The following is a 17321-nucleotide window of genomic DNA, read 5'->3' as shown; positions in this document are numbered from 1 at the left end:
GTGTAGTTTCACTCCTAGACACATTTCTTTGAGTGGAAATATGAAATTAGGGACAGTATATTGCTGGAGTAAGACTACATAGAAAAATTAAACCCCGGACTCTACTTGTGCAGAAGCTCTCAGCATCAGGTTTGCCTTTTTATTTATTAACAAATTTTACCAGGAGTGGTGCTACAGTGATCTGAGTCATGATGGAAGGATGTCACGATGCAATTATGCCAAAAAGCTGGCATTGTGGTTATCTTTTGCCAATTGTAAAATATGGATATACATGTTTGGTGTTCAAAAATTCCTTGACGGAAGAAACAAACAAAGACTTGATGCTTCACTTGCACCACTGGCATCAGTAGAGCACTAGTCCTCTTAACTAAATCATATAAATTATGGGTTCATCCATTCTTTTCTTTTTTTTTCTATTAAAATTTTGCCGACTATTTTCTCGTTATATACTTTCAAACAGTTTTTGTTCTTTCTATTCATTTACAGGTCCAACTACAATGGTGGTCATATTAAAACTTCAAAATTGGCTTTCTACAACACATAAGGTGCAACCAATTGGTATTTGATGGAATAGTTTCCACATCCTTTTTGCAAAGGGGCCTAGATGAATTCACAATGAGGTGAAGTCAATGGGATTTATTATGGACCTGGCAAAACTATGCCATTGAATTATTACAAAGAAAAGAAAGGAAATTGGCAAACATGAATGCTTTTGAAGATTCAAAGAATGATATGTCTATGTGGTTATTATTTTCGCGTTCTTCTACAATCATTTTTCTACATGGGTTTTCTGCTTCTTCACACCTAATCTTATTATTAGTTTTGTTGTCTTGGGCTTACAAGAGACGCATGATGCCTATCATTGAAAGTTCAAAACCGATACTCAAGAACACATATTTCCTATACTATTGGTCAAGTCTTATATCTTGCATGGTTATATCATTGTATTATCTTCTCGAGTCTGTAATAAACTACCTCTCTGGGTGTAGACATGGTTGGCCAAATCTGAAGATATTTGCCCAGTTGGATTTCTCATCAAGAACATTCACTTGGTTAGTGATATCTGCTTACTTGCACATCGGGTTCTCTCACTTAAGCAAGTGTAGGTTCCCCATTCTACTAAGGATATGGTGGGCCTTCTATTTCCTAATGTCTTGTGTTTATCTTGGTATACATCTTGGTTTGTCTAGGAAAAATTTGACTTTGCCATCCTCAGTATGGGTATCTGATGCTATATCCATTATTGTTGGTTTGTTGCTTTGTTATATGGGGTTGTTTGAGAAGGGGCAAGAAAATGAAGATCTCCATCTTGTGGAGCCACTTTTAAAAACTAGATCATATCGGAGTAATGATGACAATGAACGGGAATCAAGTGTCAAGGAAGAGAGTGTAACTCCTTATGCAAATGCTAATATTCTTAGTATTCTTACATTTGCTTGGATGGGCCCTTTTCTTGCACTTGGGCATACAAAAACATTGGATCTTCAAGAAATTCCTCAAGTTCCCAAGTATGATAGTGCCAATGTGATATTTGCTTGTTTTAGAAGTATACTTGGATTTGATGGTAATGGTGGTCAAGTAAGCACACTCAAATTGGTGAAGGCATTGTTTTTCTCGACGAGGAAAGAAATTTTTTGGACAACTTTATTCTCCATTATATGCACATTAACTTCTTATATTGGACCGTGCCTTATTGAGGACTTCGTTCAAAGCATCTCAATGACCCTAGTCAACTAAAATATAAAAGTTATACTCTAGTGCTTACTTTTTGTCTTTCAAAGCTCATAAGATGCCTCTCGAGAGAGACACTTATTCTTTCAATTACGAAAGATGTCAATCGAGAATTCGTGCTGCTTTATTTGCTGTAATATATAAGAAGGGTCTCAGGCTTTCCAGTCAATCAAAACAGGGGCATACTAGTGGGGAGACTATTAATTTGATGAATGTCGATGTTGAGAGGATTGGATTTTTCAGTTGGTATTTGCATAATATATGGAAGGTGCCTGTTCAGATTGTTCTAGCATTGTTCATCTTGTACAAGAACCTTGGTCTTGCTTCAGTTGTAGCTTTGATTGCCACTATAGTATTAATGTTAGCAAATGTTCCACTGGGGAAGTTACAAGAAAAATTTCAGGAGGAATTGATGAATTCAAAAGATCAACGGATGAAGGTTACATCAGAGACTTTGAGGAATATGAGGATTATTAAGTTGCAAGGCTGGGAGATGAAGTTTTTAGCTAAGATAATCGAGTTGAGGAACTTTGAAACAAGATGGTTAAAAAAATTACTTTACTCATCAGTTATGATTTCCTTTGTCTTTTTGTCTGCACCCATGTTTGTATCCATGGTTACTTTTGGATTTTGTATGCTTATGGGAATTCCATTGGGGTCAGGAAAGATTCTATCTGCACTTGCAACATTTGAAATATTACAAGGACCCATATATGTTCTTCCTGACACAATCTCTATGGTAGTACAAACTAAAGTTTCCCTCAACAGAATAGTTTCATTCCTCCATCTTGATGATCTTCAACAAAATGTAATACAAAAGCTTCCAAGAGATGGTGACAAGGTTGTAGTTGAGATTGTCAATGGGAATTTTTCTTGGGATCTTAATTCCCCACATCTCACATTGAAGGATCTTAATTTCCAGATATGCCATGGTATGAAAGTGGCTATTTGTGGTTCTGTGGGTTCAGGCAAATCAAGTTTACTTTAATGCTTGTTAGGGGAAGTTCCAAAGGTTTCGGGAGTCATTAGGTTAATTGGAACAATGGCATATGTTGCACAATCACCTTGGATACAAACTGGTAGTATAGTGGATAATATATTGTTTGGTAAAGAGATGAAGAAAACAAAATATGAGACGATACTTGATGCATGTTCATTAAAGGACCTAGAATTGTGGCCTTTTGGAGACCAGACTATAGTAGGGGAGCGTGGGATCAATTTAAGTGGTGGGCAGAAGCAAAGAATCCAAATTGCACGTGCTTTATACCATGATGCTGATATTTATTTGCTTGATGATCCTTTTAGTGCTGTGGATGCTCATACAGGAACTCATCTATTTAAGGTAGTTGTTCTTTAACCTTCTCATTTTTTCACGACCATTTTATAACCAGAAATTCTCTGTGTGTCTAAATTTGAATATATAAATCTCTTTGACAGGAGTGTTTGTTGGGGATTCTGGGTTCAAAAACAGTAATTTATATTACTCAACAAGTAGAGTTTTTACATTCTGCAGATCTTATCCTGGTGAGTATATACCAATTATATTACTTTCTTGAAGTCAAGTGCCTTAGCCAAGTTCAGTTTTGATTTTTACCTTCTCTTATTTGACAGGTTATGAGAGATGGAATAATTACTCAAGCAGGAAAATATGAGGAAATTCTTGGTTCGGGAACTGATTTTATGGAATTAGTAGGTCCACATAAGAAAGCTTTGGCAGATCTTAGTTCTATTGAACATGGGGTAGCTTTAGATAATCTAGGTAATTGTGACAAAGATGCCAATGTGTTGTGTAGAGAAAAATCTATTCAAAATGACAAAGAAAAAGAATCCAAAAGCTATGAACCAGAAAAAGTGGTTGGTCCAGAAGAACAACTTATCCAAGAAGAAAAGAGAGAAAAAGGGGGAGTTACTTTTTCATTCTACTGGAAATATGTTACAACAGCTTATAAAGGAGCTTTTGTGCCGTTGATAATATTGGTACAAATTCTTTTTCAGTTTATCCAAATAGTCGAGTAGTTTACCGGATAGTTTTAGCTACCCCCATCTCGGAAGATTTGAGACCTCAAATTAGAAGATTCACCATCATCATTGTTTACGTTGGTTTGTTCTTTGGAAGCTCTCTTTGTGTATTTATAAGGTCTATGTTCATCATAACTGCTGGATACAAAACTGCTACTATTCTCTTCAACAAAATGCATTTGTGCATTTTTCGTGCTCCTTTATCATTTTTTGATGCCACTCCAAGTGGAAGGATTCTAAATCGGGTAAGTAAGTATGCTTATTTTCTTTTGAAGTTTAGATGATGTTGTTTGATTAGTATAAACTTTAATATAATTTTCAATTGTTTATAAATTCAATTTTTGCATACAGGTATCTATGGATCAAAGTGCACTTAATACCTCTATTCCGATTCAAATTGAAGAATTTCTAATATCAGTCATTGAGTTCATAGGAACTGTTGTTGTTATGTCACAAGTCTCGTGGCAAATGTTAATAGTTTTTATTCCAATGACAATTGCATGCATATGGTATCAGGTAAATTTTTTAGCTATTCTATTTCACATGGTTTATATTTAAATTGTATTCTTTTGATAAGTAACAAGTAATAATGAAAGCTCATTTAAACTTCGTTTATCAATGAAATATGAATTTGGTTTGCACATACCAATTTAATGGTGCATGCATCACCTTAACATTCTTCTCATTTATGATTAATATACACAAGAAAATGAATTTTCCCATTACATGTCTTTGTGTATATCAATAAATGTTGTAGTCTTCCACATACTAATATTGATTTATTAGTTAGTCTTAAATCACAAATTGAACCAAACGGTTACATTATTTTGAAATGCATAAAATAAGTCACCTATGTATCGAAGCTGATAATAAAAGTAAGCTAATAAGTTGAAATAAACAACTAATAAAGGGAGAGGGCTTTAGGTTCAGTGGTCATGTATAACTCATAGTTTGCCTACTTTTATTACATGACAATATTAGAAGGCCTTAGTATCGCTTATGTCTTAAGTTTCAGCTTTAACAAAGTTGGCCATGTAGATATGAGGATTTAACTTAGGTGTGTGATGACATTGGATTAATGATATATCTAGAAGAGTATGATATTACATGGGGATACATGGTAGAATTTAAGTGTAAGAACTCAACATTTGGTCTATCCTAACCATCCTTTTGACCTGGTTTATCATAATGACTCGGTCCGAAGTGTGGTTGACAAGTGTGTACTGGTTTTGGTTACAATTTGATATCAGTTTTCCATGTAAATATATTTATAGCTGGTAAGTGTTTTTCATATTGGATGGGTTATTTGGGTTAGGTCCCACCTTCTTTTCTTTTCAATTCTTTCAATTAGATGACTTCGCTTTCCAGTTGTGTAGTCTAGTTTCAGTGCCCCCAGATATTAGCTCAAGACATGATCAAATAGACTCATACCAATTAAATTTCTTATTGGTTCGATGGAGTAAGCTTAATATGATTGGTATTTGGTACAGGTTAGACTTTGACACCCTTAATCTTGCATGACATAAAGATTTATGATTTGATTCTTCCCATGATAAGGAATTTGATGTCTTAGACAAGAAATCTTAAAGTTAACTAGGGAACCTTTGATCAAAATAAATTAATGATTAGTTTCTGATTTCACATGAGTTAAATAGTAAGTAATTTACAAAATAAATTAGTAGATATAAATATTGATAAACAATTTAAATTACTATCTTGATGCGTCCAAAATCTGCTCAGCCCTTAGATCTCCTTGTGATGACCTGCAAAACGAAAGTGTCAGACGTGGCCTAACCGCGGGGGTCGGGAGTCCACCTCCGAAGGCTAAGTCAGTTGATGAACTTAATCACAAACGGCTCTGCTAGAAGTACAGAGCTAAGGAAAAACGGGAAAAGTGATCTACATCGTAAGCCTCTGATAGTTTACGTCTTCCAGTGTGTATGTGGATCTGAGTCCCCATCGCCTCGTAGGCAAGTAAGGTTTATATAGAGTGTACCTTCGAATCTCCTTCGTTGGATGCACTCGAGCCTTCTTCGGGTAGTCGTTGGATCTTAACAGTTAGATCCGTTGAGCGATAGACTTCTACTAGTTTGAACTAGTAGAGGACTCCTGAGATAACCTCAAAGTTATTCGATGATTATCCCTTCGATAATGATAAGTGACAGCCGTCAATTTGTGTCTGCCGTCATTAGGGTAATTAACCTAATCCATAAGTCGGATTAGGGTGTGCTTGTAGCTGATTTAGTTTTCTTCCTCAGCAAGCTATCTTCTGGATCCGGTTTGCTCGGAAGCAAGTCGATTCCCTCCGTCTCGACCGGGGTCGAGGGTTAAATCTAGTATGAACCCGGTTCGATCATATTTCCTCTGTATCATGAGCCCCCCAGACCAAGCATTCGATCGATCCCGAGGGCTTGGTTTTTAACCTGGTTCTTCGTCAGGCAATAGTCTCTGCGTATCCCATTAAATGTCATATCACATTTAATGCGGTGGTCACTTTTCCTCGAGCGTTGTGAGGGCAATGCCACGCATCTCTTTGCAGTCGATCTATCGTGGCTCACGTAACCCAAGCGACGGTTTCCGAACGCCTGTTTTGGATTCGTGAGTTCAAACTTTCAAAATGTTTTATAATCTTGACCGTTGATGCTGAATCAATCTCGATCGTTCAGATCCCCGAACACTCGTGCGGGTGTTTTAAAAGCCGTTCGTTGTCTTTGTAGGTTTTACTCTTCTTGTCTGGAATTTGAACCTTCGTCGTCTGCTTCGCGCCTTCTCGCTCTCAAGCCTTTGCTTCACTGAATCAGTAAGTTTACTGATCCTTTTGCAAACTTTAAACTTCCTGTCTCCAGTCTTTTTTTTTGTACCTTACTGAAACTAGTAATGGCGGATAATAGGGTTTCTCTGGTACCCAGTGTCAGTAATAGTAGTGGTAACGAAGCTTTTGCTTCTCTTCCTTCCGAGCAATCGGATAGTGATAACAAAACCCTAACTGTCCTCTGGCGCGAATTTGCTGAAGTTTCCCAAAAAAGTTTAGAAAGAAAAGCCGAAACTTCTTCCGTCCCTCCTGAGTCTGGATCTTCCAAGACTCCTAGGGTGACTGTCGAGTCTTCTAGGCAGTCAAAACAAACCTCCAGGTCTAATGGTGGACCTGGCTCTGTCCCCTCCGCTTACAAGGAGGAAACCCTTCTTTCAACAATCCAGGATTTTGATTTTCCTTCTTCTTATCATATTAGGGCTCCCCATTCTGATGAGAGGGTTGATTCGACCCTTCCGGGAGAGTTTTCCTTGTACATAGATGCACTGGAAAGCGGGGTTCGCTTTCCTTTTTTCAATCTTTTGTTTTCAGCCATTCTGAATCACTGGGACATTTGCCCTGGAATGCTCCTTCCCAATAGCTGGCGTCTCATCGTCGGCTTCTTGGGTTTATGTTTTGAACTTGGCGTTACGCCATCTCTTTCTCTTTTTGTGCACTTTCATCTTCTTTCTATCTCCCAACCTCCCGGGTGGGTTTTTCTCTCCAAACGCAATAAGGCTGAACTTGATTAGAGGGGTAGCATTCTTGCCAAAGGAACTTGCCCTTCCAATCACAAAAGATGGCGCGAACGATACTTTTTCTGTCGAGCGCTTCAGTCAGATCTTAACTTCCCGACCGTCTGGAAACAGTGTACTTCCTATTCTGAAAGTAACCGGGGCCTTCCCTTATCCAAAGAAGACGAGGCGGCCATCAAGAAGATCAAATCAATTCCATGGTATCAGGAGATACATGGACTTGAGGTGGAGTATAACTCCATCCTTCAGTACTGGGGCTTGGCTCATTGTGAGCTTCTAACCATCATCCTTTCAAATTTACTAAAGTGATGTCTCTTCATAAATCATAATTCTGATTCTTGTTCTTCTTTGTAGTGCCTCCAAGAATGAACCCTGAGAACCTGCGGGCGAAGGCTGCTAGGGCCGTTGTGACAGCTGAGCAACGGTCGCCTAGAGCCTTAACTACTGATCAAGAAGCTTCTGTTCCCTCTCCTAACCCTTCTTACAAGGGTATCAGGAACATTAGGCTTGTGGTTGACGCTTTGGGTAAAGGGAAGAAACCGATGGTGGAGAGGTCAAATGTCTCCTCCTCTGCTCGAACCAAAAGGAAGCACGATATAGTTGATGCTTCCTCCCATAAAAAATCCAAGAATTCCGAGGATTGTGAGGAGGTCGTCACCCCTCAGTGGACCCTGAAGCTGACCGATAGGGTGACACAAGACCCTAAGAAAGCTGCAGAATGGAGCTCCCTCAGTTTTATACCTTCTGATCGTCTGGAATTTGAAGCCCTGGACGATGATGCCCTTGTTAGTCAGTCCACAAGGTACCGGTCTTCTTGATTGTTCATTTTTTCATAATTTCTTATGACTTCTTCTGATAATCTCCTCTTCCCCAGGAATGTTGTGTTGAGCTTTTATCAGCACATGGAAGCATTGAGCCGGGTAGGCCGCAACGGCTCCTTGCTGCAAATCTGTGAAGAGAATTTGGCCAAGGCCAATTCTGAGATAGACCGGCTGACGGCAGCTGCCAAGGAGCTGCAGAGAAAACATGACGAGGAAATGAACTCCCTAAAGGAGGCCCTCGACTCTTCAACGGCTCGCGCTGTTGCTGCCGAGCGCGAGGCTAAGAAGCAGAAAGCAGCTGCCACATTGTTTGGTGACAGACTTGAATTTAAGTGCGCAGAGAACGAAGAATACTTGAAGCTGGCGATTCCTAGCAAGCCCGAGCATATCAAGCGAGAGCTTCGAAAGGATTGTGTTTGGAAGTACCTGAACAGCGTACCTTTCTCCAAACTGCTGGGTGCCTTCAACATCCAAGCTTACCGTTTGGGGCAAAATGACGTTTGGGAAAAAATTCTTGAATCCATCCCTTCCTTCGATACAACTCCCTTTCGTGAAGTGTGTCACAAAGAGGTCTTCGGGAAGTTAGACATGGATCTCCCTGACTGGGCTCGGGAAGAGGATGATCCTTTTCCTGCTGACCCAAAATATGAGGAATATCTTGCTGATGAACCGCCACTCCAAGAGGAAAAGTCACAGGCTGCTGCTGAAGAGGACTCTAACAACGACAATCCTGAAGAAGGCTCTTCTCAGGATCCTGAGAAAAGCTCTCCTGTACCGGACTCCTCAGGCAACAATAAGGAAGAGGCTTAGGGAGTTATCCTTTTTTTTTTTTTGTAAAGATTGATCCTCCTTGTTAATGAATAGATACTTCTTCCATGTTTGCCGTAATATTTCCTCGTCTCCTATCGAAAGCTTGTCTTGAATATCAAAATATAAATGATAAAACTTATCACTTAACTTCACATTCCTCGACGAATGATAATCTTGTATAGATATCATGAAGAGATGTTTTGGAAAACTGCCTTAGCCTTTATTCTTCCTTACTCCTTCATTTATTGCAAAGTCTACACGTTTCCCTTCTGCTACCTGCGAAGTCCAAACGTTTTCTTGCTTTGGTATACCATTCACTGTTTCCAATGAATTGGTAATACATCCATTATCCCAATGGCGGTGCGACGGTTGGAGGTATTCTCGTATCAGGTGCTCGTTTCCACGTGGCCTCCTTTTGACCGTTGATCTTGCTTGTTGAAGATTTCGAAGCGTTTTTTCGATCTGGGCCATTGGTTGCCTTTGGTTCCCTTTGGCTCTCAACCGTCGTCTGAATACCTGAGGCTATTTAAAGCCTTCGAGGGTACTCTCCTTCTATCCTGCTATCTGCAAGTTAGATTTGCAAAAGCGACATTCCGTCCTCCTGCTTGCTTCCGTATTCCTCGTACTCCAACAATAACTCTATCAGCTTCTGAACAAGTGAGCTTTTTGCTATCACCAATCTCTTCTCCTGCCCCCTGAGTAAACTCCACAGTAGTAATACTTGGGGTTTATTTAATGGGTATTCTGAGTAATTCATATCGACCAGAGAACTAGGGTTTTGCTTCGTTTCTTTTGTTGTTGGTTTTTTGTACTGAACGGCTCTTTCTGTGTACACAGTGGCTCCCAGAATCGATCCGAACTTTATCAGAGCGAAATCTTGTAAGAAAATCGTTCCATCGGTGGCGGTTGGGGCCAGTGAGGTGGTTTCATCTGGTGAATCCTCCAAACGTAAGGCAACTGCTGTTGGTGAATCTTCAAGCCAGATTCCCATAGCTTCTACTGATGTCACCCCTATGTCTCTTCTGCCTGAAGTGATCGCTCGTTCTTCCCAGGAAGATCTTGATCACTCCGTTGTTGATGGCGCTGCTGACGGCGCTGCTGATGGCGCTGCTGATGCCCCTCTTTCCGGGAGACCGTTCGTGCATCCACTGAAGGAGACCCTTCGGGCATACCGAGGCAACTATGTTGGCATCTGATGAAGGTGCGGTCCCAGCAGGTGCTGCTTCTATTTCCAACTCTAGAGCTTGTTTGGCATCATCTGCCTCTCTTTCTTTGGAGTCGGAGGATTTTGCCACTAGGAAGCGTCGTCGGTTGGCAAGTGATGCAGCTCATCCTTCTCTTGATGTAGCTCATCCTTCTCATCCTTCGCCTGAATTAGTGTCAAACGAGTTTGACAAAGCGTTGGAATGGTGCACTGCTGCTCGAATGACTTCTGAGAGCGCAGTTCTTTCCAAACTTCCAGACGAGGTCTTTATGAAGTCAATGGTGATGTAAGTCTTTCTTCATTATCTTTTGATTCTGAAGGTTAGTTTTCTGCTCCTGTTTAACTCGGAAGTTGTTTGCAGGAGTTTTACTGGTAACTTCCACAACCAAGTGGAAGCAGCCTCTAGGCTCAGTAAGCTGAGCAATGAAGTTTCCAGGCTTCGGGAAATCTCTGAAGCTAAAGACGCTGAGATTGCTCTCCTTAGGAAATTAGCTTGGGAGGTTGCAGGAGAAAAGAATTCGGTGATCGATCGTCTCCGGTCAGACTTGGATGATGCCAGGGAGAACATCCGGCAACTGGAGCGAGGAGTTGGAAAGTCAGGAGCCAAAGGATTTGAAACGTTACCTCAAAGGCAAGCTGTCATTCCTTTGCCCGAATCCCTTCCAACTGACGTTCGCAGAGCCTGCGTCTTCAAGTATTTACACAGTAAGCCCTTTGTTGATATGTTGAATGCTTATAACTTGCAGGCGTACCGGGACAGTGAGAACGAAGTATGGGAATCGATATTAAGGAAAAATCCCCATTTTGATATGACTCCCTACAGTGCTGTTTGTCATCCTTAAGTGTTTACCAACCTGGGTCTTCCTTCTCTGGACTGGACCAAAAATAAGACTGATCCTCCGCCTTCTGATCCGGATATTATGCATTACCTGGAAGATTCTCCTGTTTATTCTCCCCTGGAAGATTTCAATTATGAAGAGCTCGCCTTGAATGCAAGTTTGGTCGAGGACCATACTTCTTCTAGACAAGCTGGACAAAGAGTATGAAATTGCAGAGGATTTTATCCATACTGAAATGCTTTTTGTAATCCTCATTTCTCTTCTTTTTCTTGAATCCATACCGCTACTTGACTCATGTGTTTGTTCTAGCAAAGTTGTGCTGATCTTGTATGACTTCTTAATTATCACGGATGATGACTTTCTTTTCTGACCGAAGATTGTATCCAACTCTTGTAATCTCATGTTTGATGTAAATATTGGCCTCTTTCGGTCTTTTGAAGAAATAAGAAATTAACTTCATCCTGAACTTTGCTAGTCACTTGAATCGCTGTTGCACTAGGTCTTAGTTGTTTAGAACAATGCCTTTACTTAAAGATTTCCGGAGAAATTCAACAAGTCTTTGAAGGAACTCACTCGGGTTTTAAGCCGATGCCTTTACTTAAGGATTTTCGGAGAAATACAATAAGTCTTGAAGGAACTCACTCAGGTTTTAAACCGATGCCTTTACTTAAGGATTTCCGGAGAAATACAATAAGTCTTGAAGGAACTCACTCGGGTTTTAAACCGATGCCTTATAGTCGGATCTTGTTCTTGAATGTGGTGTATGATGCCCCCCAATCAAAAGATAATTTGTTGAAAGCCAATAATTGCATTGATTGAGTTGAAAATGGTTACATCACGAACAAAATTGAAATCATCATCAATGATAAATTTTTTTGAGATGCCTGGCATTCCACGAACGATCCAACTCTTTCTGGGTGTTAATGTTCTTCAGCCTGTAAGCTCCTTAACCAACTGGTTTTACAACCATATAAGGTCCTTCCCAGGAAGGGTCCAATTTTCTTTGGTGGCGTGGGTCTGAAGCTAAGGTGTTTCTCAACACCAAATCTCCTGCTAAGTACCGACGATTCTTTACTTGGGTATTGTAATGTGACGCTATCCTTCTTTGATAATGTTGAGTTCATGCTATTGCCTTTGCCCGAACTTCGTCTAACAAATCAAGACTATCAAGCAGTCCTTGTTCGTTCGCTTTTTCCTCGAACTCTCGATCCCGTAATGTCCCCGCCATTATCTCCACAGTGCCAATGCTTCGGACCCATATGCTAACCTGAATGGAGTTTCTCATGTGGGTGTTCGAACCGTAGTTCTATAAGCCCACAGTACATTATGAAGTTCTTCGACCCATAAAGCCTTGTCAGCTTCAAGTCTTCTCTTTATCCCTTCCACGAGCGTTCGGTTAGTAACTTCTACCCGTCCATTGCTCGCCGGGGTATGCCATTGAGGACATACGATGCTCGATCATATAAGTTCCACAAAATTGCTCAAATTTGGACAAATCGAGCGAGTACCATGGTCGATGACGATAATCTTTGGAATCCCAAAGCGATATATGATTGACTCAAGCACGAATTTCTCCACTTTTTTCTCAGTGATTGTTGCCAGAGCACTGGCTTCAACCCACTTTGTGATTACTTTGTGAAGTAATCAATTGCTACTATCAGATATTCCCGTCTGCCCGATGCCTTGGTGAATTTGCCCATGATATCAATTCCCCTCATCGCAAAGGGGATGGGATCTAGAATTGAAGTCATGGTTTCCGCTGGGCGTTTCGATACCGTAGCATGAATTTGAGAATTGCTACATCGACGAACATACTCCATAGCAACCTGCTGGATCTTAGGCCAATATAAACCAAGTCTTAGAATTTTGTGTGCCAGGGCTCGTCCACCCATGTGAGCCCCACAAATTCCTTCATGAACTTCAGCCAAAGCTGATTTTGCTCCTTCGGGACCTATACATCTCAGAAGGGGTCCAGAATAAGATCTTTTATACAGTCTTCCATTCTGAATGACAAATCTTGCTGATCGTATCTTGATCAATCTTGCCTCTTTCGGATCCTCGGGTAGTTTGTCATCTCTCAGATATTCGACTATCGGATCCATCCAAAGAACGCTTTCTGCTTCAATATAGGAAATTTCTTTCTCATGATAACTTGGAAATGTTATCTCTTCAATGTAGACCGAAGGGTCTAGATTTTTTCTTTGGCATTGGCTAATCGGGATAGCTCGAATGCCTTCTTGTATTTTCGATCCTCGGAATTTGAGATATCTTCAAATTCCGAAATTGCTTTTGAAATGCCTGCACAATCTCTTGATATTTCTGCAAGCGAGGTTCTTTAATAACATACTCCCCCTGGACTTGATTGACTATAAGTTGAGAGTCACTGTAAATAGTAACATCTGCAATGAACAATGCTTTTGAAAACCGAAGTCCAGCTATCAGGGCTTCATATTCTGCTTCGTTATTACTAGCTTCGAATGCAAATCTCAAAGCATATCGAATGATAAATCCTGCTGGACTTTTCAATAGAATTCCAGCTCCTGCTCCATCCTTATTACTCGAGCCATCCACATATACCTCCCAAATGGTTGGTATAATGGGATCTTCAATAGTGGTCTCCACTGGTGCAGTAGTTTCTACTACAAAATCAGCTGACGCCTGAGCTTTGATTGCCGTTCTGGGCTTAAAGCTCACTTGGAACTCACTGAGTTCGACCGACTAGGCCACCATCCTTCCAGACAAATCAGGTTTATTAAGAACTTTATTAAGAGGGAAAGTTGTAAATACCTCTATTGGATGAGCTTGAAAGTATGGCCGTAGCTTCCTGGCGACTATTATGAGAGCCAAAGCCTGCTTCTCAATCTGCGAATATCGTGTTTCCGCATCAAGTAATAAGTGACTCACATAGTAAATTGGCCACTGTTTCTTATCTTTCTCACGAACAAGTCTTTGCACCGTTCTTGAAAGGGATCTTCGCTAGATATAGCTGTAAGATTTCCCCCTTCTCCGGTCGGGACAAAAGTGGTGGTTGTCCCAGTGCCTCCTTTAACTCCTCGAAAGCTTTCTGGCATTCTTCAGTCCACTTTGCTTCCTTGCTGCCCCTTAAATCTTTGAGTGCCTTGAAGAATGGTAAACACTTCTCTCTAGACTTGGAGATGAAACGATTCAAAGCGGCAATTCTCCCTGTTAAACACTGCACATCACGAACAGTTTTGGGAGCCTCCATGTCAATCAGAGCTTGTATTTTGGCAGGATTAGCCTCAATACCCATCTGTGACACCATGAAGCCCAAAAATTTGCCTGAAGAAACTCCAAAGGCGCACTTTTCTGGATTCAGCTTCATTTGATACTTTCGTAGTACTGAGAATACCTCAGTTAAATCTGCAATATGATTTGCTCTTGTAAAGCTCTTTACTAGCATGTCATCAACATAAGCCTCAACATTCTTCCCAATTAAGTCCTTGAAAATCTTGTTGACGGCCCTCTGATATGTAGCTCTTGCATTTTTCAAGCCAAATGGCATGACTTTGTAATAGTAGCTTTCACGATCAGTCATGAAAGCCGTGAACTTCCCATCTTCCTTATTCATGAGGATTTGATTATACCCTGAGTAGGCATCCAATCCTGCAGTTGCATTTATCAAGAGATCAATCCGAGGCAACGGATAGCAATCTTTAGGGCAAGCCTTGTTGAGGTCTGTATAGTCTGTACACATCCTCCACTTCCCATTTGCCTTCTTGACCATTACCACGTTGGCTAACCAAGTTGGGCATTCAATTGGTTCTATGAAACCAGAATTCTTCAGTTTTTCAACTTCGCCGTTCAACTTCGCCCCGAACGGCTTCGTATTTTTCAATGGAGAAATTTATCCTTTTCTGGATAACTGGTTTCACTTTCGGATCTATCCAGAGTTTGTGCTCTGCGACAGCCCGATCAATTCTAGGCATGTCTTCGGCAGACCATGCGAATACGTCACTATTCTGTTGAAGAAAAAACTTCAACTCATCCTTGAATTCCTCCAGCTGCTCAGACCCGATATAAGTAATCTTTTTCTCATCCTCGGTACACAGTTGGATTTGCTCCAGCTTTCCCACTGGCTCGGGCCTTTGCATTTCTGCTTCTTCCCGATCATCTCGAATTTCTATAGGTAGGGCAGTCACCTTCCTCGGGCCTTCCTTGTCTTTTAAATAGGCAACGTAACATTGCCGAGAGATCCTTTGGTCAGAGGAAACTTGACCAATTCCCATGTCAGTCGGGAATTTTATCTTCAGGTGTTTCGTTGAAACAATAGCACTTATCTTGGATAAAGATGGTCGCCCGAGGATAACATTATAAGCTGGTAGTTCCCGAACCACCAAAAAATTGATTCGGCTCCTTGGGAAAACTTCCAATAGATAAGTCTAACTGGACAGATCCTTCCGCTACTGCAGATGATCCTGCAAAGCCATATAAATGCGTGGATGATGGCTCCATCAAGTCCTCATCCACCCTCAGCTTTTGATACACTTCATAAGAAATTAGGTCATCTGTAGACCCTGTATCAACCAAAACTCTATGCACTTCTCGGCGGGCAATCTCTACCTTGATGACTATGGCATCATCGTGAGGTAGACAAACGCCTCTTTCATCCTCCTCGCCAAAAGTGATAGAATCTTCACCGTTTGGCCTCTTCCGCTTCTGTGTCTCTCCGGTTCCGACAAATTTAGATTTTGTCTTTAAACTCCGGAGTGATTCGGGTTCTAGACCTCTGAAAATTGTAAGGATCGGTGATCGAGTAGCATCAATCACCTCCTTGCCTTTCTTAGACTTTGGAGCCTCCTTTTATCGTTCTGAACTAACCGAACGATCCCTTTTAGGGGCAGCCTCGCGTGGCTCACGCGGCTCCTCCCTTCTTCTGCTAACAAAATTGGACAAATGTCCCTGAGATATTAATCTCTCAATATCTACTGTTAGATGACGACAGTCATTTGTATAATGACCATAGTCCTTGTGGAATCAGCAATATTTTTCTCGATCCTGATGCTCTCCAGGCTTCAAAGGAATTTTAGGTGGCCACTTCAAAATATTTCTCCTTTTGATGATATTCAGAATATCAGCCCGAGGAGCATTCAATGGAGTATACTCACTTTTACCAGGAGATCTTTGCCGCCAAGCCTGAGGTTTTCCAACCCGATCGCGAACATTCTTCTTTGGCTTCTGCTTTTGCTCAGGAGCCTTCTGTTCCTTAGTGGAGGCTTTATTGTCTCCCTGGCGCGCATTCAATGGAGTATACTCACTTTTACCGGGAGATCTTTGCCGCCAAGCCTGAGGTTTTCCAACCCGATCGCGAACATTCTTCTTTGGCTTCTGCTTTTGCTCAGGAGCCTTCTGTTCCTTAGTGGAGGCTTTATTGTCTCCCTGGCGTGCATCTAAGATCTCCATGACTTCAGCCTGCTTCTGGCATCTCTGTACCAACTTAGCATAAGTTGCAGGCATATCCTGTAGTAATAGCTCAAGGAGTTTTCGGTTAGTGAGTCCAATGAATAAAGCAGTTTTAGCTACTTGCTCATCCAAATTCTCTATCTCAATCGTTACTCTGTTGAATCTTTTCAGATACTCTCTGATTGATTTGCTCTTTCCTTGTCTGATGGTAAACAAGGTTTCTTCCGTTTTCTTGACTTGGATTCCACTCTGGAAACGCCCTATGAATTTGCGCACCAACTCATCAAAGTTTACGATCCTTCTAGATGGGAGGTTCGAAAACCACTTTTGTGCCGCTCCGGTTAAGGATGAACCAAAAACCTTGCAGAGAATTTCATCAGAATTACCTGCAACTGCCATGGTCTGTTGATAATAGCCGATGTGGGCCGTAGGATCTCCGGAGCCATCGAATGTAGAAAAGGTAGGCAAACGGAAGTTGTGGGGAAACTGATATCCCGCAATTGGCTCGGCAAAGGGGGTCTTCCGAATAACTGAGTAAATATCCTCGGTTATCCTTCCCTTAGCCAACTGCCCTAGTTTTTTATTGATGTTGGCCAATTCTTGACCAATATGAGTCGAGTGATCTTCAGCATTATGATCACGACCTCGAACAACATGATCATCACGAGTTATCCGATCATCACGAACGGCCCGTTCATCATGAACATTCCGCTCATCGCGAACTGCTCGATCATCACGAACGATTCGTCTAATAGTCGGTGAGTGAGTTCTCACCCCTGTATCCAACCTTGTATTTGAATCGGTTGTACTTTCCTGGGGTCTGTCAAACCGATCGTCCCGCCTAGGTTGATCGTCAATTCTCCTAGGCCCTCGGTCACCTTCACGAAAGTTCTGACCGATATTCCGATCCTCAGCTAAATCTTTGATCTC

The 17321-nt window shown here is 41.2% G+C and overlaps 1 pseudogene across 1 annotated transcript in view; it reads left to right on the top strand.

Moving 5' to 3' along the window:
• Positions 1 to 382: 382 nt before the first annotated feature.
• Positions 383 to 17321, top strand: part of LOC148998898 (ABC transporter C family member 3-like) — a 30020-nt pseudogene continuing 13081 nt past the window's right edge. Inside the window, exons 1-4 of the transcript XR_016171088.1 lie at positions 383 to 3073; positions 3169 to 3255; positions 3343 to 3995; positions 4102 to 4266. The product of XR_016171088.1 is annotated as an ABC transporter C family member 3-like (transcript). The remainder of the gene's footprint in view (positions 3074 to 3168; positions 3256 to 3342; positions 3996 to 4101; positions 4267 to 17321) is intronic.

The sequence above is a fragment of the Hakea prostrata genome, unplaced genomic scaffold, assembly GCF_041222555.1.
Source record: "Hakea prostrata isolate BN-2017 unplaced genomic scaffold, UWA_Hpros_2 contig_100, whole genome shotgun sequence".
Taxonomy (NCBI): Eukaryota; Viridiplantae; Streptophyta; class Magnoliopsida; order Proteales; family Proteaceae; genus Hakea; species Hakea prostrata.
This window is presented reverse-complemented; position numbering and strand designations above follow the sequence as displayed.